We start from the raw sequence: 26,901 nt of genomic DNA on the forward strand, positions 1-26,901 counted from the left end.
ACGTTTTTGCCAGGTTATTTTAAACTGGTTGACTGACTGTACAGTCAAGTTACCATTCCGGATCATTACCCATAGCGCATCACTTTGATGTTGAAGACCATGCGTATCGCGATAAATAGTTGACATTTTTAGATGATATTTTGCACACAGCATCTTCAAGGCCGTTTTTTTCTAAATACATTGATTGAGTCGTAATTGGAGCTATTCGTTGTTAAACATTTTGGTATGTTTTGGCGACATGTATATTCGACTTTGTTTACTTCCGTCTCGTTTCCTAAAAGAGGTTTAACATTATTCGCGGCCACATTCGAAAACTCTGTTGAACAGTAAAGAGTTTACGCATTGATTTAAAGGCCATTTAGTAGTATTTCTCCCTGCCAAAGTCCGTTTCAGTTTTGATTCGTGTTTAAGATTTTGCAACACCTTAAATGAAATGAAGAATTAGGGCAATAACGGATCAAGCGTGATAATATGCGTATTGATAATATAATATATTAAAATATATGCACATCTTGTTGATTCTTTCAATAAATGATCTCACTCGTAATGTTTTATTTATGTTCCATGTTCAATACCGATGATTAGATATGATTAAAACAATTAACATGGTTTATAAGATGCCCATCTTTTCGATCTATTTAGGTTTTTCAACAGATAATTCACACAAGAACACCATGCGAAACGTGTATATACAAGATCACATATAGAAAACAATACAAAAATAATGAATATTATTTATAACTGGCAATGTAACTTGGTCATTGTAAACAACACAGTTCATGTGTCGACAATTCAAATAGCATGTTAGATGCCCCCGGAGTGGTTTCGATCACGTGATCCGTTATGGCTACAACTGATCCGTTAATGCATGAATTCTGCGGTGAAAAAAAGGTATCACAAATACATTTTGCCTGCGATTAAAAATAAAACTATGTGCTGAATCAGTAAGCAAAGTAATATTTAATCAAACTGATGTAAAAGAAGTCTCAAAACATTTATTGCTTTTCGTCAGAACAACTTTATTACGCTACTGATCCGGTAATGGTAACTTGACTGTATAACGGATAGCTAAGCCGAGTGACTTCGAGTCTCATTGCAACGTATGCATAATGCATTCAGTAATTAAATTATTAAACCTCGAAAGACAAATGTCTTTCTTATTGAAACATGCCAGCGGTTTAAAATTTCCAACAAATATTATTTGTTTACAGCGCGAATGTCATGGTACACTGATTCAGCCATTACAGGATCGCTTATTTCTGCGTTTAATAAGACCGAGTTCATGGAAATCGCTGCACACTTGATGAAGTAATAGCTGTTCAAAGCGATGCACCCTATATTCGGGTCATTTTGAGTTGAATACCTTGTTATATTTGATAGTGAAAATAGTGTTTTCAGAGAAATTGATTATTCGCTATAATTTGATTTTTTTTCATTCAAAATGATGTTTTTAATTATTAATATCATAGGAGGTTTTGGGGATTCCGATAATGACGTCAGGTTTTCACATGCGCAAGTTTTGGCCGTCAAGACAGCGGCCATTTCGCTATTGTTTGCATTTGATGAACCGCATCGTGATACGGTTACCATAACAATCTCTATTTGGCACATCTTCGCGACCATTTTTAAGAACAAAAAAATATTCAGAAATGGAATTTCTTTCAGAATAAATTGAATTCAATGAACAAACAGAAATAAGGACGAAAACAAACAACAAAAAGATTGATTTTATGTAATCAACATATAGTATTAACTGATTTGAACCTTTATATGTCTGTAAAAACTTACCTTGTTACAGATTAAATAAATCCTCTTGATAAATGTAATTGTTTTTTTTTATTGTTCACACGAATTTTGACACTCTTTGTTTAAGCCTTTTTAACCCAGTGTTTAATTGCCACTTCGTTCATCACAAACCGATTATCTCGATATGATCGGATACTGTCCAGACTAAAACAGGGTGTCATAAATCCAGGCCTTTCCAGGGACCCATACTTGTGTAGGTCCCTAAATAAAGTTAAACCACATGTGGCAGGTCATTAAACACAATTTATGATGCCTTCATGTCATCTCTTGGCATATTGAGCAGACATTTAAGAGACAGTTTAAAGCCAATAACTAAACAGTTGCTTTAATAAAATATTTCAACATGCTTGCCACCATAGGATGGCATAAGCCCCTTTTTTCACATTTTTCGAAACCTAAACGCAAAGTGTAACGGAAAGACAGACGGACAGTGCAATCACTATATGCACACTTTCAGGGGCATACAAAAAGACATTTGTCCGAAATGGATGAACATGAACATGAATAGTATTATAGTATATATACTAGCCATTTTTAACATAATAATAACGTATTGAACGGGTACTGGCAAATGTAACCTCTGCTATTACGTTTTAAGATCGTACGTTACTGCAGTGTTCGAAATATCATGAAAACAAGCAATCACGTTTGATCACAATAGGGATATAAAATACTTGCATAAAATAAATTAAAAGTAAAGATTTATGGTATCATTAAATGCTAGATTGTTGTCACTCATTATCACTAGTAAACAGATTTCAATATACAAGTACATGCAAAGAAAGTTCAATTTGTAAAATATGCAGTTTTTTTATTCATATATACGCGCGGAAACCCCTTGTTCAGGACCGTGAAACCGGCATTATTATTTATTGACCTTTTTGCCATTCCATAAAGCGTACTCTTAATTTAATATATGCTTTATTGAATGGCAAAAAGGTCAATAAATGGTAGGTGATTACGATCGAAAAAGACACGTTAAGATGTAGACTTTGTACAAAAGTGTATTTCGTTATTTATCTCCACAAAAAAGGCCGATTTATTCCTAGTTTACACACTGCACAGGCTAGTCTGTGATAACAATTTACGCACCAGCATAATGACCAGTTTTCTCAGAACGCGACACAATTATGTTAATGATTCATTTTATAGTTTGTTAATTTCATTGACAACAAATTTGTATTACACTTATGTCTACTTTGAGGTTGTTGTACATAGTATAATTATGCTACAAATATAGTATTTTCTGTAAACAGTATTTGAGTGTGTCCAAGAGTATGATATAGCTGAGATCACTCAAATACTGTCAAATTCTTGCTTTTACTTATATTCTTATGGGCCGTTTCATCAAACATCGTACGACAAATTTAGAATACGATACGAATTTCAAAGAAACATTATTTTAACAGACCGAAGCATATTTTTGCTTATTTCAAGTAAAATCATTTATTTCATCATTTTCTTACCGATGGCTTATATCTTGCGGAGCTATTTATCAACAGCTTGTATATTTTTAGTTTTTAAGTTTAAGTTATAAATTAAGATTGTCGTACGATCTTTGATGAAACGGTCCCATAAAAATATAAGTTAAAGCAATAGTGAAAGAGAATGTGGGAAAATGTAGCTAGAAATGGTTTTGAACATGCATAATTGTGTCGTGTTCTGAGAAAAATGGGCATAATGCTTATGCGTAAAGTGACACTTTCCGCCTTATCTGGATTTTTGCTAAGAAGAGACATTCTTAAAACGAAACATTCCATAAAAGAGCAAATTGTCGTCCCTTATTAGCCTGTGCGGACTGAACAGGCTAATCTGATATGACAATTTACGCACCAGCATTATGTCCAGTTTTCTCAGAACGCGAGACAATAATGTTTATGATTCATTTTATACTTTATTTATTTAATTAACTACAAATTTGTATTACATTATGTCTACCTTGAGGTTGTTGTACAAAGTATAATTATGTTACAATTATAGTATTTTATGTTAACGAACAAATGCTTTTGTATCGAATACTGTGCATTAATATTGTTTTCTAACCAATGTTTTCTTATAGGGATCACTTGTCCGTCGTTTGTCTCGTTAAAAAGTATTAATAGCATCAGTTTGAAACTTTATACATTAATAGACCTCATTGAGTGGGAGTGCGTCGATAAAGAACTCTTAGCATCCCGCTTTGTTAAATTATTTCTAATTAATGCATAACCATTATTCTTGTATTAGTTAAGTTAAATTGTCATAAAAAAATGTTGTTATGTCATTTTTCCATTTTTCTTTTTTGTGTAACGTTTTGAAAATAAAGCTTTTATTTGTTGTTATTATTATTATTAATACGGATGTTTTAGTCCGGTCTGTTTTCCAAATCGTTACAATGGTAAAATGGTATAGGAGAGGTCGAACATATGATTTTGATTAATAAAGGATTTATATTAATAAACTAGTGTTTTTTCATATTTATCAATGTATATGGTTCCGTAAATAAATCGGAACTATCCACTTCCGGGTTAAGAAATTGAGATAATTTAGAGATTACATCCATAAATTTGGTAATAAAACGACAACATGAATTAACAACTAGTATTATTACTGTATATATTCAACAGTTAGGTAATAAATGTACATTCCGCGCTTGTTAACCCCAGTTTAAGACTTTGAACCGCAGTTTACACTCTTGAACTCGGGTTTAAGGAATTAATGTGCAAACGGCACTTTGAACTCGGGTTCAAAATTTCTTAACTATATAATTAACTGTTAAATAATTAATGTGCATTCCGCGCCTCTTAACCGCAGTTTAAGACTTTGAACCGCTGTTTAAAGTCTCTTAACCCTATAGATAAGAGAGGACCAATGAAATCGAGGCATTTACCTTCTATATATAGCTAATTGTGGTTTAAGCTCCGCTAATTGGTTGTCTCAGATAACAGATTTGTATCTATTTTTAGACACACTTTAAACTGCGGTTCAAACTCTTGAACTCGGGTTTAAGGATTTAATGTGCAAACGGCACTTTGAACCCGGGTTCAAAGTATCTTAACTATATAGTTAACTGTTAAACCGTGGTTTAAGGATTTAATGTGCATTTCGCTTGCCATAGTATAGTTCATCTGGTATATTTGATAACAATAACCATCTAGTTATAAAAATAACTCATAAATCACAGAGTAAATAATTGCGGATGAAGTTGATATTGTAGACGTAATAAATGGTTGGCTTTCAAGAAAACGTATTTTACTTATTATGCAAACTTCATAAACCCTACCATTCAGCTCTGACTATATATAAAGTTGATATTTAATGCATCCATCAGTTTGTCAGCTCTTTTAAGCATTGCCTTGTTGTAAGGATTATTTTCATATAACTTTTCAAAGGAATTCAGTTTGTATATATTAATATACTCTTATTATATACTTTCATGCCAGCAGCATAACATGATTTAAAAGTTCCTTTATTGATCATCATGCATTTTGATTTTGCTAAACAGAGCTTTATAGGATGTTGTTACACATGTTTTAAAGTTCCTAACATGTCTCATACCATACTTATGAGAGCTGACAAAATTGTATACTGTTATAGCATGGGGTTGTTTCGAGTTCAATAAAAATTGTTTGAAATAGGTTCTATCATGACAGTTTATTTCACAAAATCTTGTCTTCAAAATCGCCCTTTTAATAAAAAAGGGATTCATCAGATAACCAAGGATAGAGGTTGGTGGAAGGCTTTACGTATTATTGTAAGTGCAGACAATATTTGAGTTACTTCGACTTTTATTAACATAAGGTTCAGTATACAAGGATTTATTTTAGCTGTGATTGTTCCCAAATATTTTAATTTAGATCGAGATCCATGACTTGTACAATATAACCAGAAATTATCAATAATACTGTTGAAAATAAAACATATAATAAATTAATTTATGTTTATTAATTTAATTATAATTGTTCTTGTTACAGGACAAAAACCAGGGCTTCAAATTTTTACAGGTAAAAACTACAGCAGAATGCGCTGCACTTGATTAATGATAACAATATGAAGAGAGCGCATTAATTTTTATTGAATACGTAGATACATAGTTGACACTTTGTGCATGTTGAATTAATTTTTGAGAAATGTATTTCTCTTCCGATAAAGAATATACTCCAAGTCGACTGCTATAACTTAAACGAGATAATGTTACAGAGTCATTATCTGCAAATTGTTGTGACAGCAACACTATCCGTCTGATCATACAGTAATTTACTGTCTATCGATTTGACGAAAGGATTGTACGGCAATCATAAGAGGCAAACACCAATACGCGAGTCGAGATCATATTATCGATGGTAAAAACACAAAACGCACGCACCAAACGAATCGTGGTCAAACATGCACAACTCATATGCTTCTACGCTAAAACTTATAATAGTATACATAGGATAGAAAAAGGATGTTATAGAAATATAACGTGTAACATGCGAAACAACAAATATACCAGACAGATTGTCACGGCTATTTTCTTATTAATTAAATTTTGATTCAGAAGCAAGATATTCCGACACTACTAAACGAACACTACTAACGTTAGAAAATTGAAACACGTAGAATGTTTGTGCTACCATTACATGTTCTATGGATATTAACAATGTATTTATGTTATTCCCATCGACGTTAATGGCGTAGGCGTAATTTAAATTGTTTGCCGTATTTTCTACAAAAATCGACCTTATTACGTTTTGTTAACACCTTTAATTTGGGCTTTTGATTTTGAAACATTCTTAGTTAATTCCTTGAACTATATTTAAATATACAGGAATTAAGACATATATACATTTAAAACGTGTGTTAACCTTGCTTGGTATGTACTTTAAATACGACCTAAGGCTTTGTTTTCATGCATGCTGTTTAATGGGACAAGAACGCCAATTGCATCGTGAAAATTAATTATTTTAGTCAAATTTACAAATGCGTATGTTACAGATATGACCTAAAATATAAATAGTGGCACGAATGGTCGACTTGCTTTTCGTTCTAAATGCGATTGGTTATTGAAAATGAAAACATGTTTTACGAAGGAAATCTTATTATATAAAACATACAAAACATAATTGTCTTCTACCAGAAGCGTCTGCATATTAGCGGTTTACTGAACAATTAAAACAAAAGCATTACTCTTACGTTATCGGTATCCTTTTGATTTCAGTTTGTTTGTGTCTTGTAGAGTATTTCGTTAACAGGACATTTCAATCGTCACTATAAATATGAGTAAAATAGCAAGTACATATACATTAAAACAACAAGTCCATATGTTACACGCATTTCCCTATCCGTGTGCAAAAAATGATTATTATTCTGACGATCAATTTTCACATGTACAACATAGTTTTCCGAATAATGTGTTTACCTGAATGACTATGTCTTCAACTTTTGTAACAAAAACTAAAAAATGAAATGGCATTTTACATACCAAAATATTAAGTCAGTAACATAATAATAGCTTAAATTGTGTTCAAAGAAAGAAATTTATGTCAATTTGTGTAAATGTAAAATTGTCGTTTAATGGAATACAGAAAGTGAAACATGTCTTACTTGATTCATATGTTGATCTGAATGCACATATATAAACTATATTGACCAATCCCCTTTAATGTTGATGTCCAACACATTAACCTCGGAGTGACAATCTACGAAACCCGGGAGAATTTCATGAATGACAACCACTTAGGTGTATAAATCTAAGTAACAATTTATTATGTAAGGATGAAGGCGGTTGTTTTCATTAAGACGGCTTGTAGCTGTAATTGTGCATGACATGTTAAAAAGAAAGCTGCAAAGAAGCCAGACGTTCATTGTATGGTACAGAATTTTGTATATTTTAGTTCTGTCGTGCTGATTTGTATTGGACAGCTTCAGTTTAAGCCGTCTTTTATTTTATGATTTTTCCATTTTAAGACCTTTATTGTTTTATAGGTTTGGTCGTTTGGACAAAGTTAGGCCTCCACTAATGTGTTCTGTCAGCTGAGGATATAGTATGTCAATAACTATACTGTCTTACAAGAGAACATGTTGACAAGCTTCTTTTCATAAAGGAGAACTTGAGCATGTGACATTATTATAAACAACATTATGTAAATATGCCTCGGTAAAATTTCCTTTGTTTAGTCTGTGACTGATACTGTACTTTTATATTAAGTATTGTTGTTTTAAATTATGTACTCTAATCAGTTTTAAGCTCAACGATGCATCTTTAATGCAATTTGTGAACATATGAAGATTTGTTTTAGTTTTAACATTTTAAATATGTTATGTATACTGTATAGAATATTGTAAATTGTGTTCATATATAAGGTAGATAAATGCCATATATGTAAATATCCCAATCAGGAACTTGGTTGTTGAAGGGTCATTTATATTATGAGCAATAATGGATTCACAACAATTTTTAATTGTAAAATTCGCTAGCATGTTAAACTCTCGTGAACCATTGTCGTGATTTCGTGTAGTTAAACACTTTTCCATTTAAAAGTTTACTACGCAAGTCGAGTAAATAAAAACGAACTATGAAAGATTTTCCCTCCTGTCGGAGGCATATTTCGACCCAATGGAGCCCTTTTTGAGACGGAACCCTATGTAATGAATGCTCTTACGGATAAAGAGGTCAAAAGGTACTTTACTCGTTGTTTGCAACCAGATAAGTATAATAAAACACGTTTTAGAAGTGATCTATAGAGTGCGATTGCATATATTATCTTTGTGAAATATCTTTCATTAACGAATACGCAACACTTATGTAACTCTTTCGTTTTTTTAATGAGAGTTGTTGATTTTCTTTGGCATTTAACTCTATCATCATTGACAAAGCTGTCATGTAAGAAATCCCATTAATCAGTAAAGAACTCAATTAAAAACAAAATAAATCGAGTTTGTCCCTTGTGGAATATAGTCTACAACTTACGTTAAGAACAAAAAAATGCATTTTCTGTGACAAGTTATGGGGAAAAAACTTAGGGTTACTTTAACGTATCTTCACACGGTGATATAATGACAGATGTTTGTAATTTCATATTATATTTTATATTTGGTTGCAATTTTCTCAAACATTCACAATCGAACAGAAAACAACTTTTATAGCGACACGCTTTAGCTTAGTTGTCTTTTGTTTACCGTGAATTATAAAATTGGAATTTCGTCCTTGCCTACCCATATGTTTTGGGGCTTCAGTGTCCGTGACACATGTAAGGTTTGACTGGTACTCGAATCACATAAAAAAACTGTTTGAGTCAGGTCCAACATAAATTCATGTATTTGTTACTTCTATAGACACTTTTACAAATAAAACATGTGTCATCAAACTATGTCGTTGAATTTTCAAAAAATAAATGTCGCGAAAGTAATTAAATAATTATGTTAGTTCATCGAATCTAACAACAAATTGGTTTAACTACACAGCATTATTTTAACAATATTATTTCACAATAATCGTTATTATTGCATTTCCAAGAATAATAACTAATTATTTAAAACTGCCTTTTGCTAAGAGAATATACTACTACTACTACTACTACTACTACTACTACTACTACTACTACTACTACTACTACTACTACTACTACTACTACTACTACTACTACTACTACTACTACTACTACTACTACTACTACTACTTCTACTACTACTACTACTACTACTACTACTACTACTACTACTTCTTCTTCTACTACTACCACTACTACTACTACTATTACTACTACTACTACTACTACTACTACTACTATTTCTACTTCTACAACTACTACTACAACTTCTACTACTTCTACAACAACAACAACAACAATAACAATAACAACAACTAATACTTCTACTACTACTACTTTTACCTTTTCCTCGTACATATCATAACTACAACAAGCTATTGCGAATTTGAAACTTTCTTTTTTTTAATTTGTCAATTTACCAAAATGTGAAAAGTTCCCTTTAATAATCTCTTCTATTCTAGTTTGTTATATTACTTGGTAATCTCTTCTATTCTAGTTTGTTATATTACTTGGTACACGAATATGAAATAAGTTTTCAACGTTCACATTCTTCGTCTCATTTGTGTCGACTCTGGCATATACACCTCACGGAATATATGTATTTTAATTGCATTTAATTTCATATATCAGTTCTTCTAATTGTTATTCAACTTTCCTATTGATCAATTTTTTTGTTTCGCTTTTGAAACCTTGACTTTGACTTTAAAAATAGATTTCATCAAACGTTTAAGCACTTATATTTATTATTACACTATACAGAATTCATCGGAATTCTTTGAGGGAATATCTTTTTATAGTCCCTTTATTCGTTGCAAAATGAAGAAAAACATGTGGGTTTTTTCACTTTTATTGCACACTAATTGAACCAGGAACAAAATGCATATCCAAAACTTATCACATTTATCTGTTTCCTCAAAACCGTGGGTACATTTATAAACAATTTTAATGCTGAAAAGTCATATTTAACATCCTCAGGTAAAAATTGTTTTTAACATATTTAGCCACAAAAAATTAGTTGATCGAATTTAAATTCAACATTTTTTTATACCTCGTAATATTACGCACTATTATAAATTTTCATTATTGTTCGTAATATTACGAACGTTTTCAGCGACAAAAAATCACTTCTTGGCAATGGATATCAATATTTTAATATTTCCCTATATTATGCACTATAATCAATTGGAATCCTGACAAACATTATGTTTCATTAAAAATCATCATTTTTGGTACTTGTAATATTACGCACTATTATAAATTGTCATAATTGTTCATAATCTTACCAAAAATTTCAGTGACACAATATCTGATTTTCGCATATAAAAATTTTATTTCTGATACTTTGTAATATTACGCAATATATTAATTGTCATTATTTTCCTTAATAATATACAAACATTTAAGGACGAAAAAGTCAGTTTTTTACATTAAAAATCAACATTTTGGATACTTTGTAATATTACGCATTATAATAAATCGTCATCATGAAAATCTTTGGTTTCATTAAAAATCAACATTTTTGATACTTCTTAAAATGTCGCACTATTATAATTGTCATTATTGTTCGTATTAATACGAACATTTTCATGGGTACACAACATTTGTGTATTCTTTGTAATATTACGCACTTTAATAAATTGTCATCATGAACATCTTTTTTTTCCATTAAGAATCAACATTTTTGGTTGTTCGTAATGTCGCCGGGTGGTGGAAAGTGTGCAGCCAGTCCGGGACTCGAACCCGGGACACCTCGCTCACAGGGCGAATGCTCTCCCGACTGAGCTAACCGGGCCGCCACACATCCTTCCACTAATCCCGTTTAAGTTCGGCACCGTGACATTCTCCCCTGCCAGGTTGGAATTCGTCCTAGAATTCGAGACAGAGAACAGTATATAACTGATCTCGACGAACCCACGGGCAAGTTCTATGGAGAACTGCAAGTGTCACGGTCCCCCGTTGGGCGCCAGTTTTACAGTACGTGGTTCTTTTAGGCTGGTCTGACGGCAGGTATAATACAACTAACTGCAAATATATATTTAAATACTATATATTTAATGAATATCAAAGAATGCCGTTCATCGTACGTATACAACATCAACAAGGCATAGCATCAACGATTGATGTTATATACATACCTGACGACAATGTAAACAACGTAAACATAAATAACAATGGCGACGATGGATGTTATGAATACTTGAATACAGGTCGCACAGGTAATTCAATCTTACTTACATGTTACATAAAATACAATATGAAAATGGCTAAAAACATACATAAACATAAAACAATGTTACTAAAGCAATTTACCTGCAAATATATATTTAAATACTATATATTAAATGAATATCAAAGAATGCCGTTCATCGTACGTATACAACATCAACAAGGCAAAGCATCAACGATTGATGTTATATACATACGATTGGTCAGCGCTAGCGGGGAATTAGCATAACAAAGGATAGTGGACAGGTGGACAGGTGAAGATAAATATAGATGTTAGTTTACCTGATACTGTATATGTCTACCTACGCCTACGTACATCTACGAATACGATGAACTTGACGGACGGACCTGAACTGTATAAATTAGGTGATGTAAAGTAAAACAAAATCATTTCAAGCATTTATACATTTTATTTATAAATGATTCCATTATCGACCTGTAACAGTAATATTACGCACTATTATAAATTGTCATCATTGTTCTTAATATTACGAGCATTTTCAGGGACAAAAAAAATCAGTTTGCATATAATAGAATAGAATATATATTTAAGCCGCGAAAAAACGAATAAGAGAAAAAGTAAATGAAGCTGAAATTTATTGAATACAGATAAAAGAATACATTTATAAAAACAGCTTTTTCCGTCTTTTTCATACAGTCTGCACATATTCAGTCTGCATTTTCCAAAGATATCTATATCACCTGCATTTTCCCGTCTGCGTTTTGATGAAACCCACAACTGGCGCTTACTAAAACACATAAACTATTTACTCCCAACGCTATACTGTAAGTCAATGTCTGCATTCAATTATTGGGCGCTTCATGTACTTGCCGACTATTTTAATACATACTTTTGAATTTAAATAGAACAGAACAGTTATGAGAAATATTCATTTCATCTTTTCAAAAATCAAACAACAAACAGATCTGTAGGGAATTATTTTCTCCAAATTAAACCAAGAGCATAAAAAAGCGTCCGGACAATCAGAAATAACATTTTCATCCGAATATTTACTTGTTCGCAAAATACCAAACTCCATTGATACGTTAATTTGATTTTTAAATTAATGTAGGATGTATAATGAATTAGATAATTCAGCTCCTGGAGCACAAGACCAACGAATACGTCCGAAATATGACCGCACGAGCCCTAACGTGACCGTCCAACAATTAAATCCGGCTTGGTTTTGACATGTCACCGGACACAACTCTCTGTGCAAGACTGTTCTTTGGGGAACGCCAGATGGAAGTCTACGTCGAGGCCGTCAGAAGGAAAGCTGGATGGACAATGTAAAAAAGTGAACATCCCTTCCCATGGGTGAATTACTCTAAGCAGCACACAACAAATCTGACTGGAGGATTTCTGCTTTGTCGTTTTCCCGAAACGGCTTAAGCGGTAAATGGAATGATAAAGATGATGACAAGGATTTTACCAAATCCTAAGTCATAAATAGCCTGCGTAATTCCCATTCCCATTTTGATGATGCAATTCACTCAATGGGTGCAAACAAGCCATATATAAAATTATCATCCCATAGTTTCATACTTGTAACACAGTTATCTAAATACTAACGATTTTTATGTATTGCTTCATACATTTTAAGCGCATTTTTAGGTATTAAAGCGAGAACAAACGAATGGATATAGACAAAGTCTTTTACATACAAAGTATCTATTGTATGCTATTTTAAATTCATAATGATTGAAAACTGAATTTCCAATGATTGTGTCACAAGCCTTAGTAGGAAATATTTTTATTTTTTATTAACTTTGGATGTCTAATCCGTTTTCATCATACTTAATGAAATGAAATAACAATTTAAGCGGTATTTGTTAAGTGTGCCGTCAATGTAAACATTTTAATTCAATTTCATTGAATTATTAAAAAACATCAACACCAAAAATGACCTTTAATCCAAAAGGCTTTAGCCTGTTCCGACATGTTTAATCAAGATAAAAGACAATGTGTTGGTGGCATTGAAACCATCTAAATATTTAATATAATTGTACAGTTAAACGTTATTTAATATCCAGATAATAGCCAGAGTATTTGCAATCATAATATGGGCTCATCCAATCCGACATGGTATTTTTCAGACAACCTTTCCAATTCAATTGCTTTGAAATTTCAGAATAAAAGAGAAGAACAAGTCCAGATCATATCATAAATCATGTTCAGAACGCCATTGAATCTTTCACAATCTTCCACAGTTTTATTTCTTGGAAGCTTATTTATCTGCATTTCCATTGTGACCTTGACCCTTGCTGTAACTAGTGTGCCTAATCCTATACTACACAGTAACGGCAAATGTATGCCTCGATTTTTTGTTCTCATTTTTTCGTTTGAAATCCATGACGTCATCACGGAGTGTTCATTTCATCCTATGTATATGCCTATGTATCAATAAGACAATTTATTACGCCACTAGTGCATAATTACGTTCGAGAAGCTGACATGATTTGCTATGAAGTGTTATCGGTTATCCCATCCGATAACGCTTCTCAACTCCGCCCATCAATAACATCCTCCAACATTTTGAGTGAATCAATCAAATGTGTTACGTTGTGTGTTTGTTTAGATTTCAAAACTGGTGTACGTGTCTTTCGCCAATGAATAAGACTGCGACTGCAACTTCGACACTTATTTACAATTTTATACATTTTATGTTTGTTCATGTACTGGTACTATTTAAGTTTAGATTTTTAAATCATCAACGTGTTATTTGTCTATGACATTTGTATATATATACAAGTTTCCTTCTTTTGTTTAAAAGGTCTTATTGTATGTTTACTAAACATTATAACCACCCACTGAATCGTAAAGTTACAATCCTGCAAACAATATGTACGGAGAAGAACTATACAAGACTTGGTCTTTCGTTCTTATCCATTTTCAGAACATGTAAATCAATTGTAACTATGTATGCATACTTTGTATATAATATGATTGTTCTTGAAATAAAATATGTTTAAACTAAAATGTTTCTATCTAGATATGTCCTTTGAAAATAATGCGAGCTTAAACTCAAATCAAAACGCAAGAAGCTGACTTTAACCGATATAATATAATATTTTAAAATCATACGTCCTCGCATGCTTGATGTGTTCGGAATATAATAAAAATTAATTTATATAAAAATTGATTTCATTAATTTGAAGTAGCGAATACATGTCTTCGGTAAAGAAAGGTTTAAATCTCGTGCGATTATAAGATACTAGCAGATGATACTAATCCATGACGAAATCGATTTAATAGTGACCTTCTGACGTCACTCAGTGACTTTCTGACGTCACTCATAGGTATATAAACCAGAGCACAATGCCTTCTCATTATTTTCGAAATAGCTGTCGCTGAAACAACTTGTGTATACACATTCATATATCTACAATGTCGGGTAGATGCAAAGGCGTGTGGAGACGGACAGGAAAAGCCACAGCGGGACGGGAACGAACAGGGGTACGGGAGATGCGAGCGGCGGTCATTCCGGCACCGGCGATGGAACCAATGGCCAGACGGCGTAGAAAAGGTGTGGCGGAAACGGCGCCGGTACGAGATCCGGCACCAACCCCGGTTCCTGGGCCAGATCCAGAGGCGGCACCCGCAGCAGCGCCACCTGCAAAGCGTCTACGCGCAGACGAGAGCGCCGGAAATGGTGAGATAATTGATTTTTGCGACATTTTTAGCACAGCCGATGGTCGACCACGTGGTCATAACGTGGTTGAGCACGAAGCGACGTACAATGCAAACGATAATTCATGGCTGTCTCGAATGAATAATTTTCAGAGCATTTCTATATTGGCTAGACAAGCTAATGATGATGTTTCAATCCACGTGCCTGCGTCGCTTTAACAGCGTATTTGTCGTGGATAATTCATAAGTCTTGCATTATTGCTTAACGGACCAGTAGAGCTAGCGGACTACACAAACGGGGGTTCTGTTTTCGTTTCGAATAATGGGTCGTTAGAGAGTCGTCCAAAGGATTGCAAAGATGTAATAAGTTCAATCGAACGTTGGTCAGATGCATTTATAATTTTTATGGATATATATGTATATGCTCATCCTCAGAGGCTTCACGAAATGTTACACTATTTCTATACAATAACAGAGTGTGCAGCACAACAGGGGGGGAATGTCCTGCAGCGAATATGACCACCGGTTTCGGTCTAGGCTGGCGGTCATGCTTTCTTCATGATCGGCGCTCAATCAGGATTTGTGGCTTAAATGCATGTCATTTAGAGAAACGGGCGTCGCACAAATGAAAACGGGACGGTACTTTTGTCGGGATTTTCTCAAAAGTTCATGTCGATTTGGTCATAGTTGAGAATTTGAACACGTGTGTGTAAACTGCGGTGGCAGTCACCCCTTCACTTCATGTTCTCCGGGAAATAGGGGGCATTCTGGTCTGTCAAATATAAATATCGCCAGCCAAACGTTCAAGGTCTAGAGGTCAGTCGCTTTCGCGGTCAACCACATGATGCCCCAAGGTCAATGCCGTTTCATAGGCCCGTAAGAGGCGGCTTTGGTCGCTAATAGCCGGGCCTTTTCATTAGCGCCATCGCCAATCAAATAAGAAGTTTAAGAGTCATGGCTAAAGAATTATAATTCAGTTTATAAACATGTACTTTTGTCAGGTTTCAAAGATGGCTTTAGGCTAAGCTATGAAGGCGAACGAAAGGCCAGATTTTCCAAAAACCTTAAATCTGCGGCTCCATATTCATCAGTAGTACAACAAAAAATTGATAAGGAAATTCGGACGGGTCGTGTCGCAGGTCCCTTTATTAAAGTGCCACTAAAATATCTTCAAGTTTCTCCAATAGGAATAGTACCGAAAAAATCATCGGGCGAGTACAGATTAATCCATCATTTGTCATATCCATCTGGTAATTCAGTAAATGATTATATTGATCCCAAAACATGTTCAGTTAATTTTTTAAATTTTAACGAAGCAATTTATATGGTTCAGAATCTGGGTAAAAATTGTTTTTTGTTTAAAATGGACATAAAGATTGCATTTAGATTATTGCCAATCTATCCTTGTGACTTTGAATTGCTTGGATTTTATTTTAATGAGAAATACTTTTTTGATAAATGTGCGGCTTTTGGTTGCAGTATTTCACCTAAATTGTTTGAAACGTTTTCGACATTTCTAGACTATGTTATCAAGGCCCGTTTAACAAACCGGAAGCTTATGCATTATTTGGATGACTAACTTTCTGGGCACATATCAGAACAGGGTTGTTTTCGTAATATGGAAATATTTACTGAAGCCATTCAAGAAATATGCGTTCCATTAGCTAACGAGAAGACGGATGGACCGACGCACGTTTTAGTATTTTTAGGGCTCGAACTTGACACTGTTAATATGGTTGTTAGGATCCCCGCTGATAAAATAAACGAGGTTGTCGAAACAATTCACGTTGTTCTTCACAGCAAAAAGGTTAAGTTGAAAGTAATGAAGTCTCTCATCGGATCATTAATTTTTTGTTGTCGGGCAATTGTTTCTGGAAGACCCTTTTGCAGACATTTGATTAACGCTACATGCGGTATAAAATAATCAGACCATCACGTTAGAACCACAAACGCCACGAGGCGTGACTTAATTATGTGGCTGGATTTCTTTGAACATTTTAACGGGGTTTCCTTTTTTCACGATCGATATTGGCTATCAAATGACGACATCCTGTTATTTACTGATAGTTCGGGTAGTATAGGTTTCTGTATCTGGTTTAACGGCCACTGGTGGCAAGAAAAGAGGCATGCAGATTGGGTTCGGAAAGGGCTAACTAAAGATATAACATTGCTGGATTTGTTTCCTATAGTGGTAACCACGGTCGTGTTCGGTAAACATATGACTTACAAGAAAATTCGCTTTCATTGTGACAATAAGGCCGTTGTTTACACTTTGAATACTATGTCGTCCAAGTCGGTTCGCGTTCTTGCTTTATTGAGAGTATTGACCATGCAAGGAATTTTTCCACAATTGTGTATTTAAAGCGGACCATATTCCCGGTAGCTAAAACGATGTTGCAGATGCATTATCACGGTTTCAGCAAGAGCGCTTTCGGAGACTGGCCCCGTTGGCGGACACGGCAGCAAATCCTATGCCGGCCTTTCTCTGGAATATATTCAATATAGAACTTACGAATTGGTTTCTCAGGCATTTCTAAAAACACGCAATTTGCAAATAAAACGGCGATATGTTCATTTAATAAATTCAGGGAGTTGTATAGATTAGCTGTAGTATGGCCAGCTCCATATAGCCATGTAATTATGTTTGTTACGTATTGTTTATAACAATATACATATCTGGGTTGTCATTTTATCATAGGTCTAATGGTTGGTACTGCATTTCGGACATATTTGTTGTTAGCAAAATACTCCAGGGTTGTCGAAGGCAAAGGCCTGTCGTTGAAAAAAAGAGCCCCAATCACGATCTCTATGTTGGAAAAATATGTTCAATCCTTCCAATGGTCGCTCATGATCAATACGAATCTTTATTGTTCAAGGCTATCTTTACATTGGCATTTTTTGGTTTATTTAGAATCAGCGAATTAGTTTTTACACATAATGCGTATATGTCACTTTTGTTTGAAGACGTGCGGCTAGCCGCCGGTCATCAGCAGGTTTTGATATGTTTAAGACAGTCAAAAACTAATCAGTTAGGAAATCCTATTAATCTGAGACTTCCTTGTGAAACAAATACATTAATATGCCCAGTTTGCAACCTCAAACTATACTTTGGCATTCGGTCTGTAATATCGGGTCGGCTTTTTGTGCACAATAACTATAGACCAGTCACGCGTTATCAATTTTCAGCAGTGCTTATAAAATGTTTAATTCAATCTAGCTTTGATTGCAATGTCTTTAAATCACACAGTTTTAGAATAAGGCAGAGCGATACATTTAGCAAGTACAGGGGTGTCAAACGATCAAATTATGCGGATGGGCAGGTGGAACTCGAATGCGTATATGTCATATATTAGGTAACTGCTCCTGTATAAATATTATTTCAGAAGTTTGGATTATGGGAGATTCGATCCCCTATTAGACCGGTCAGCGGGCGGAGTTGCAAGGAATGCTGGACCTTAACCTCCCAGGTGGGACACGATTGGTTTGGATGGGCGTTCCTTTATGGGGTGGGCAGACGCCGTACACCACATGCAGCTCCCCGCTCTATTCCGGATGCCACCGAAGATACACTTGGACCACCTTGAAGGTAATGATTTGGTCCGGCATAACCTTCAGGTCTGTTTTAAACACATTCAAGATTCGATTGAATATTTACATCGGGCATATCCGGCGAGCATTATAGTCTGGGCAAACATTTTGCCAAGATTTAATTAGAGGGCTCCGGAAACAGAAAACAAAAGTGACAAAAAACGGAAACGCGTATATCAATTTGGCCATAAAATGATGCGCGTTGTGGAAGGGCGTGAGTTAAAAATTGACATAGATTTAAAAACACCTGGGTTTTTCAGAAAAGATAGCGTTCATTTGTCTGACGTTGGGCTCGCCAATGTACTTACATTCAGTGCTCGAGTGTCTATTAAGCTTAGTCTAAAATACGTCATAGAATTTGAGGGAAAATAAATAAATGTATTTTTGTGGCGGAAATTCTATGTCTTGGAGGTGTTCGGAAGTATTAAAGGTATAAATAATTACTTATAGGATAATAAACATATGTCTAGGGGAGGTAAACTTTGCATTTTGTCGTCATCCATCACGTAGTGCTAGTCTGTGGTAGGATGGCAGGAATGCTTTCAAAATTATTTTCGGGATAGTATGGTTGTTCTGATACTTGCTCGATGGCACTGCGTGCTTAGGCGTACTTGGAATAGCTCTTTTTGGCTTTGGAAATTGTGGCATTGCGAATATTGTATTATATGTTTCACTTGACAATCGCAGGTACTGCGTACCTAGAATTTAGTTGGCGTGTTGCGTTGGCCTAAGCAATTGCGCGTGTATAATGATATATATTTCCGAACCAGTCAGGTGTTCGTTGAAATAGGAATTGCATAAATAAATGTGAGCACGTTGCGGAGCTCTTGCAAATTAGCATAGAATGCGGTGCATTATCTGGTGGCGGTGATTGCATAAACGAGAAGCTTAATTAATAGTGCAACTGGGTTGGGGGTTACCTTAAGGGCAGTACTTCCGGTCGCCTCCGCGACATGCCTCAGTTGTAGTGCTAGTCTATAGCTGAGGTGTTATTTACTCTAGTGATAGTCTGGTGTAAATTATATTCCGCCATTTGGCCAATAAATTCCATTTATTTTTTTGTTTTGTTCCTTTGATATATTGTATGGTTCAACAATAGACTATCAAATTGTGTTAACGTTATGTAACACATTTAAGAATTGTAATAAAATGTTATTGAACAAGTTGACTTTTGTAGTAATTATTCAAATCACTCTAACCAGATGAATGAAACGAATCTTGGTTAACAAATGGGGTAGTGAGCTGCTTTCTGAAATAAAACATACTAAAGCAGTTGGCGTTGTTGCAGTTTAATGTGTCCAATAGTGTTAACAGTTCGCGTTTTGAGAAAATTATTAAAACATATAAAGTGACAGGCTATTTACAGTCCAAAGGTTACATATTCACATAATAATGTAACAAAAGTCGAAAACAATTAGCAAACACACATCTAATTATTACGTAACGTGTCAACATATATGATAATTATATATGCATTTGTTGACTTGCACAATGATTAACTGTTATCATATATACAGATGTATTCACAGCCATGAAGACTGCGTATTTTTACTGGAACAACATCTTGTTTTCATCACTTTAAGCATTTTCTTAATATTGTCTCGAAAGCGTTTATTTAAGCACCAGTATAACAAAGGATTGATTGCGCTGTGCGCATGACCGAGCCACAATACAAATGGCAGCGACTCGATTATTGTCGCGTTCTCAGAAATGTCAGCGAGAGCCGATTTAACGCTGTATGGCAACCAACAAACCATAAATACGCAGATAAGAATAATCACCATTCGAGCAGCTTTCCGTCGTAAAACCAGTCTGTTTGTGCTTCCATCTGAATTTATCTTTGTTTGTCTGTTTGTGGCGCAGAGAGCGCACCCAACGTTACCATAGCAAACGCCGATCGTAAAAGCGGGAATTATAAAAACAACGATTAAAAGAAAGACCCCGTAAGCTATTCTGTCCCTTTCTTGGGGCCATTGCTCGATGCAAAAGGTCATAGGTCGAAGAAAAGGGATATCGTGTAAAATATCAATGTCTCGTATGAAAAGAAATGGGGCCATGAATATCGAAGCAACGAGCCACATTGATAGTAAAAGACAACACGACTGGCCGTAAGTAGAGATCCGCCGGATCACTTTCAAAGGTTGTTTTAGTGAGATGTAGCGGTCAATAGACATAGCCGTCATGGAGAAAATACTCACAGCGACAGCAACACCTGCAATGTCAAAGTAGTGTCATTAAATGTAGCAAACTAAATCGGATGTACAAGATTAAATAGAAAGCCTCTTATACAAGACATTTCTTTGCACTTCGTGTAATTAAGTAATACCTAATCAATACTTTCATAGAATACGGAAAGAGAATTAGGAATGATACATTACCTTGAATGAAAGCCGTAAACTTGCACAGAAACCTTCCTGAAACCCACAAACGATACACAATCGTGCCGATGGATGTAGGAATACACATGACAGTCACCAACAGGTCGGCGAAAGCCAGGCTCACGAGGAAGTATTGATTTCCTTTTCGTGCTTTGTCACTGGTCACCGAGGCAACAATCAGTATATTGCCACACAGACCTGTTTTAAGTAAGAGTTATAAGTAAGCAGTCGTAGGTATGCAAACTTGGAAATGAATGTGCTATTTAAAAACGCTTGATACAAAGTTTTACGCAGATGCTTTTCTTTAAACGAAAAGAAAGTAACAGAATATATATACATGTATATGTTTTGAGGTCACTATTATATGGTCAAAACTCGTTTAAATGATTAAGACTACAAACGCATGTATTTATTGCAAGTGAGTTAAGATAGTTGCAACTAGATTTAGCATGTAAGTCATGCATTCTGGTGAAATGACAAGAATAATGCATTTAACTAAAATAATCATTTAAATATGATACTATTTTATATAGAGAAAAAATATCCAAATGTCATCGTCGAAAATACATTCAAACAAATGCCTGAAAAAGAAATCACACACTTTAACATAATTAAATGACTTCATGAAAAAATACAAAATTACGTTAGTATGTTGTTTGTGTTATTGTTTGTTACAATGTGCAAGTACAGGTAATATGTCATGCTTGCTAGAGTGATAGGCGTGTGAAAAAATATTAAAAGCTTAAACAAAATGCTATGAATTACAGCATAACGTAAAGTATAAATATTAACAGAGGCCAATATCCAAAAGAAATGGTCCCGTAACATATTTACCAAGTATAAATATCGGCGCGTACAATGTCAGAAGAACCACCGTAGAAAACTTGCTGTGAGTGTAGAGATTGTCCTCAAAATCCTTGATAATGTCTTTGGCGACAGAGAAATTGACGAAGGATTCATTCTTGTATACCTCAAATAGCGTTCTGAACGATAACAGATCTGGTAGCTGATCCATGCTTCTTGGCTAAAATGATCATGGAAATTATGTTTAAACCAAGCGTATGAAATAAAGACAAATGATTAGGTATCACTGAGCGTTACATGATGTATGTTTATTTACTGCATCACAATGGATTGCCTCGTGTAAGCTTATCCCCGTAATATAATTGTTTAAAAATTTCCGTGAACAGGGTAAGAAAAATAAAAACAAATTGCAAATAAGAGCAGTTCGTTGATGACTGACGTATTCCAAAAAGTGTGCACATCCTTACAATTTCGTTCATATCAGTTTCACTATAAGTGTTTTACGGGTTTTATTTAACTGGCTGTTGAATATTGCACACACTACTATTGTACTTTAAAATAATATCGTATTCTTATGCAAACCATGTTTACTTCAAATAATTTTAATTGATCATTTATGATTGTAATTCTAATAATGGGCATTTCTATAATTTGTATATGACATTACATAGATTTATACTATTGAATTTGTTTCGCGTATATTTATTTATCAACGTGATTTGTTAACATATCTGTTCGTCTTGACCGAAACAACTTAAAACATTTGCCCCAAATTACCACGTTCATCAACACAGTCCAATTAAATAAAGGTTAAACAAAACACCTCATTGCAGTTGCAATCCCGCTATACAATATTAGTATGTCGAATACCTATAAACAAATGTAAAAGCTTGATAATACATTTGAAACATAAGAAACTGATCTAGTTTAAATACAAACGTTAACCTTAACAGTAATAAGTAGGCAGAAAAATATCTTAGAACTACAAATAAGACAAAGATATAAATGTAAATCAAACCCAATACCCCACTTCACGCAGATGATTTCCATTGGGACGAACAAGGCGATATTAGAATCGAAATATATTCGTGATATAATGTACTTTCGTCGTTTTTTGGATGTCGTTTGTAGCACATTACGTATCTTCATCTAATAGCCATGTCTTGCGATTGAAGGGAAATGTAATGCATATCAATATACTTACGCGACATTGTGAATGTCATCGCGTACGTGTTAATTTCTTTGTTTAAGTTATATTTATGTCAACATTTACTTGTATATGTTCTGAACCCGTAGCGCATTATTTATATACATTCTCATTTCATGTACATATTTAACCAAATCAAGTCGACATTTAATACTATGTTTGTTTGCAATCTATTATTTTTCCTACTTATTAGTCAGGTCTAAGATGCAGAATTGAAGTTAAAGTTAAACTGTTAAAGCAAAAATTAAATAAAACATCCAAATTTATGAAGATTTCGCATACCCTCATCATGATATCTCTTTACTTTTAATGACAACAACAAAACGTATATATCTATACTCAGGAAATTACGACATTCAAGGTTTCTTCGTGTGTGCGACTTAAATGATAAGACAACATATTCTTTGAACGGATTCATGTGTATGATAAACCATATGTTATGCAAACAGTTAACGAACGTTTTATATATATATATAATTTTCATGTTACACCTCAAAATAAAAAAGTATTATTTAATTAACCGCACATTGTTACGCAATAAGAAAACATCTAATATAAAGATTTTGTTCCGGAAAAGCATAAACATTATCTAATATTACTTTGCCATTATATATTATATGTGTCACGTTAAATTCCAGAATATTCGTTAATGCATATATTCATTCTAAATGACTGCATATTTACAGATAAAAGTTCATACAAAGCATCTTTCGTGACCATCCCGATAAAATACACTGGTTCTTATGCATATTTCAATAACACACATAAACAACATCTAATATTAATTATACCCCGAACAAACAAAGTGTCGTAATCCTTTTTATTTCTGATTCGATAATCTTGTATTAAACCTTTCTGGTTACAAGTACCAAATCTCTCTTGCAGTGGAAAGAAACATAGCGCCGCTTTTATATTAACGCAATGGATATCGAGAACCAATGCGACATCAACGATGCTAATTATATTGTACAATTTATGTCTGTGTGAATGTCATGGGACTGTTTTCGATAAGTAACATAAGACAAACATAATGAGTAGTGAATAGTTCACCAGTAGTGTATAATTGTTGACGTTTTCTTAAAAGTTAAACGGTTTTGTTGCATTCGTGCTTTTGCCAATGCCCAGTAGATTAAATCGTATGTCTGTGGTACATAATTAAAGGTGTAGAACAAGAGTGAGACGTAATTATTTTCTTATAGAATCGATTTGACGCATTTCTGAATCAATATGTTATTACTTGGGTTCCAAGAACTTAATCCTTGAATTAAACCTAACCTAACCTAAACAAACTTAAGCGACATTATTCAACAATCGAATATAGCTTTAACCACGCACAATGAAACAGACACGTTTGTATATATCTTTAACTAAATATAATCAAAACAAGGTTGATTTTTGTATTATCCATTTCAACGATCACATACATCGTACATTTGGTGAAATTACGTCTTCAACATGAACGACTGAGCAAAACTTACTTTTATGACTTGATCACATTTAAAATAGAATTACCAGGGCATGTACATGTATTTCAGGATAAACTGATTATTTTGTAATATATCTACACATACATGTAAAAACATAAAATGTAAATATATTTGTATAATTTGACAAGTTGTAATATCTGCTATCGTCGTTACGCCTTCTGTTCGTGATGTGAGCTTATAAATTACATGCTTTTGACGTATATGGCATTTCGTCTGATAAACAATATCATTTATTTTGTAACTTCATTGTTTTGCATTTATCGTGCTAACTTGTGAACACTGCTTTCACTTTAGATGCCTTAAACAACATGCTATAGGACAATCCTGAGATCAGGCAGAGAGGTGACAATTTCCCGTTGTACAATACGCTTGAAGTACAGAGAGGTGACGATTTCTCGCTGTACAATACGCTCAACGTACAGAGAGGTGACAATTTCCCGCTGCCCAATACGCTAAAAACACAGAGAGGTGATAATTTCTCTCTGTAAAATACGCTCAAAGTACAGAGAGCTGATACTTTTCCGCTCTACAATACGCTCAAAGTACAGAGAGGTGATAATTTCCCGCTGAACAATACGCTCAAAGAACGGAGAAGTGATATTTTCCCGATTTACAATGCGCTCAAAGAACAGAGAGGTGACAATTTCCCGCCGTTGACGCTCAAAGAGGCGAAAACTTCCCGCTGTACAATACGTTCAAAGTACAGAGAGGTGATAATTTCCCTCTGTACAATACGTTCAAAGTATTATTGAGTTAGATCGCTTTTAATGAATGACTGATGACTACGAAAGCTTATATAGAGACAAGGTTTGCGTTACCTTTGATTTTGTGTTCTTGTTGATTCAGAATTTTCTATAGCGAGTTTCATGAGGTATTTGCTTGTTCCCTCCAGTAGTCTTTAATTTAAGACATGTGCACTTTGCTTGTACAATACTAAGCAATACATACAGCAAAAGAATTAAACATTGATAACTGAGACCAACGTTAAAAAACTTACAAATAGATTTAACCTATTGATTGCTAGTCTAACCATAAAGGTATCACATATTTAATTTAACAACCCACACAAGTGTAAATAAATATTTACACCATAGCATCAAAATTAAAATTGACCCCCCCCCCCAAAAAAAAAGAAAAAACACAACAACAAACAAAAAACAAGTGTGGAATAACAATAATGTTTAACGCTTTGTTAATGACTCAATTGTTTAGATATGCCAGATCAACATATTAATTACAGCTTTTTGAAGAGATGAAATGAATGAAATAAACACAAACAATTATCAGTTATATCTCTGTTTGTTGACAACTTTTAAAACCTATTACAATATTCTTCTTACTCCAGATAATCGAATATCATAGTAGATTGAGAAGTATATATATGTTGTATATAGTTTATTAAACATTGGAGTTATTGATTATTGTTTGGTTGCATGGTTTCTTAAATTGTCCATTAGGTCTGATTTCAGCGGTTCATATTGTTTTCATTAAAAGTCAAGAAAAGCATGTAAATATAGTACACATTTTATTAAGGTTTGACATACATTTAACCACATAAGATCGTTCTTTAGAATCCCTGGTTCATGGTGCGTGCAGCTGAATGTTGACAATTAGATGTTCAGAGTTGTCGTATGTTAACCACTTAGAAAGGAGTCATAAAACATCGAGTACTGATGTTAAAAAAGGTAATTTACATAAATGATCAGCTATTGACGAACATGACTGATTTGTTTAAACTGTTCGTGATCAGACCGTACAAATAAATTCACTTCTTGTTCAAAACTGTATTTAAATCTGTATGTGTACGTGTCATTTCGGCGAGAATACGCGAACTTATGTAAAGCATGAAATGGACTTGTTGTTCCTTTTTACCATCTGATCTTAAATATGTTTGCATCTACATATTGTAACCCCATACGAAACAATTAACAAGACAAAATGAGGTTCAATGCCAATTAATGCTTCATATTGTGCAGCTGTGATGGCCACCTTTCAAACTAGAGCAATGACAGAAAAAAGGTGAATGATTTTCAGCCATATTTGTTAATGTTAACACATTGATTTGTCTAATTAGGCATTTTCGAATGGGTATGACTGATTTTTCAGTCGTCTTATCAACACTTTCCTCGTGATGACCTCTGCGTCTGCGATATAAATATGCCTTTACCTTGATCGCGTCAGATTTATTGTTCTTCATGTATGATATCAGTATGCTTGCAAACGAAACCCCGGTTGATATTGATGTTATTGAGCTTTTTATTTC

General features: G+C 34.1%; 1 long non-coding RNA gene and 1 other non-coding gene across 2 annotated transcripts; one reads left to right on the forward strand and one right to left on the reverse strand.

Annotated features, from left to right (window-relative positions):
- Positions 1–11,034: 11,034 nt before the first annotated feature.
- On the reverse strand, positions 11,035–11,109 carry Trnat-ugu (transfer RNA threonine (anticodon UGU)). Its single transcript has one exon. It is a non-coding gene; the product is annotated as a tRNA-Thr (tRNA).
- Positions 11,110–14,909: 3,800 nt separating this feature from the next.
- Positions 14,910–26,285, forward strand: LOC127876928 (uncharacterized). Its single transcript, XR_008048154.1, has 3 exons — positions 14,910–15,196; positions 18,558–18,760; positions 24,933–26,285. It is a non-coding gene; the product is annotated as an uncharacterized LOC127876928 (long non-coding RNA).
- The last annotated feature ends 616 nt before the right edge of the window (positions 26,286–26,901 follow it).

This window comes from Dreissena polymorpha, chromosome 4, assembly GCF_020536995.1.
Source record: "Dreissena polymorpha isolate Duluth1 chromosome 4, UMN_Dpol_1.0, whole genome shotgun sequence".
Taxonomy (NCBI): Eukaryota; Metazoa; Mollusca; class Bivalvia; order Myida; family Dreissenidae; genus Dreissena; species Dreissena polymorpha.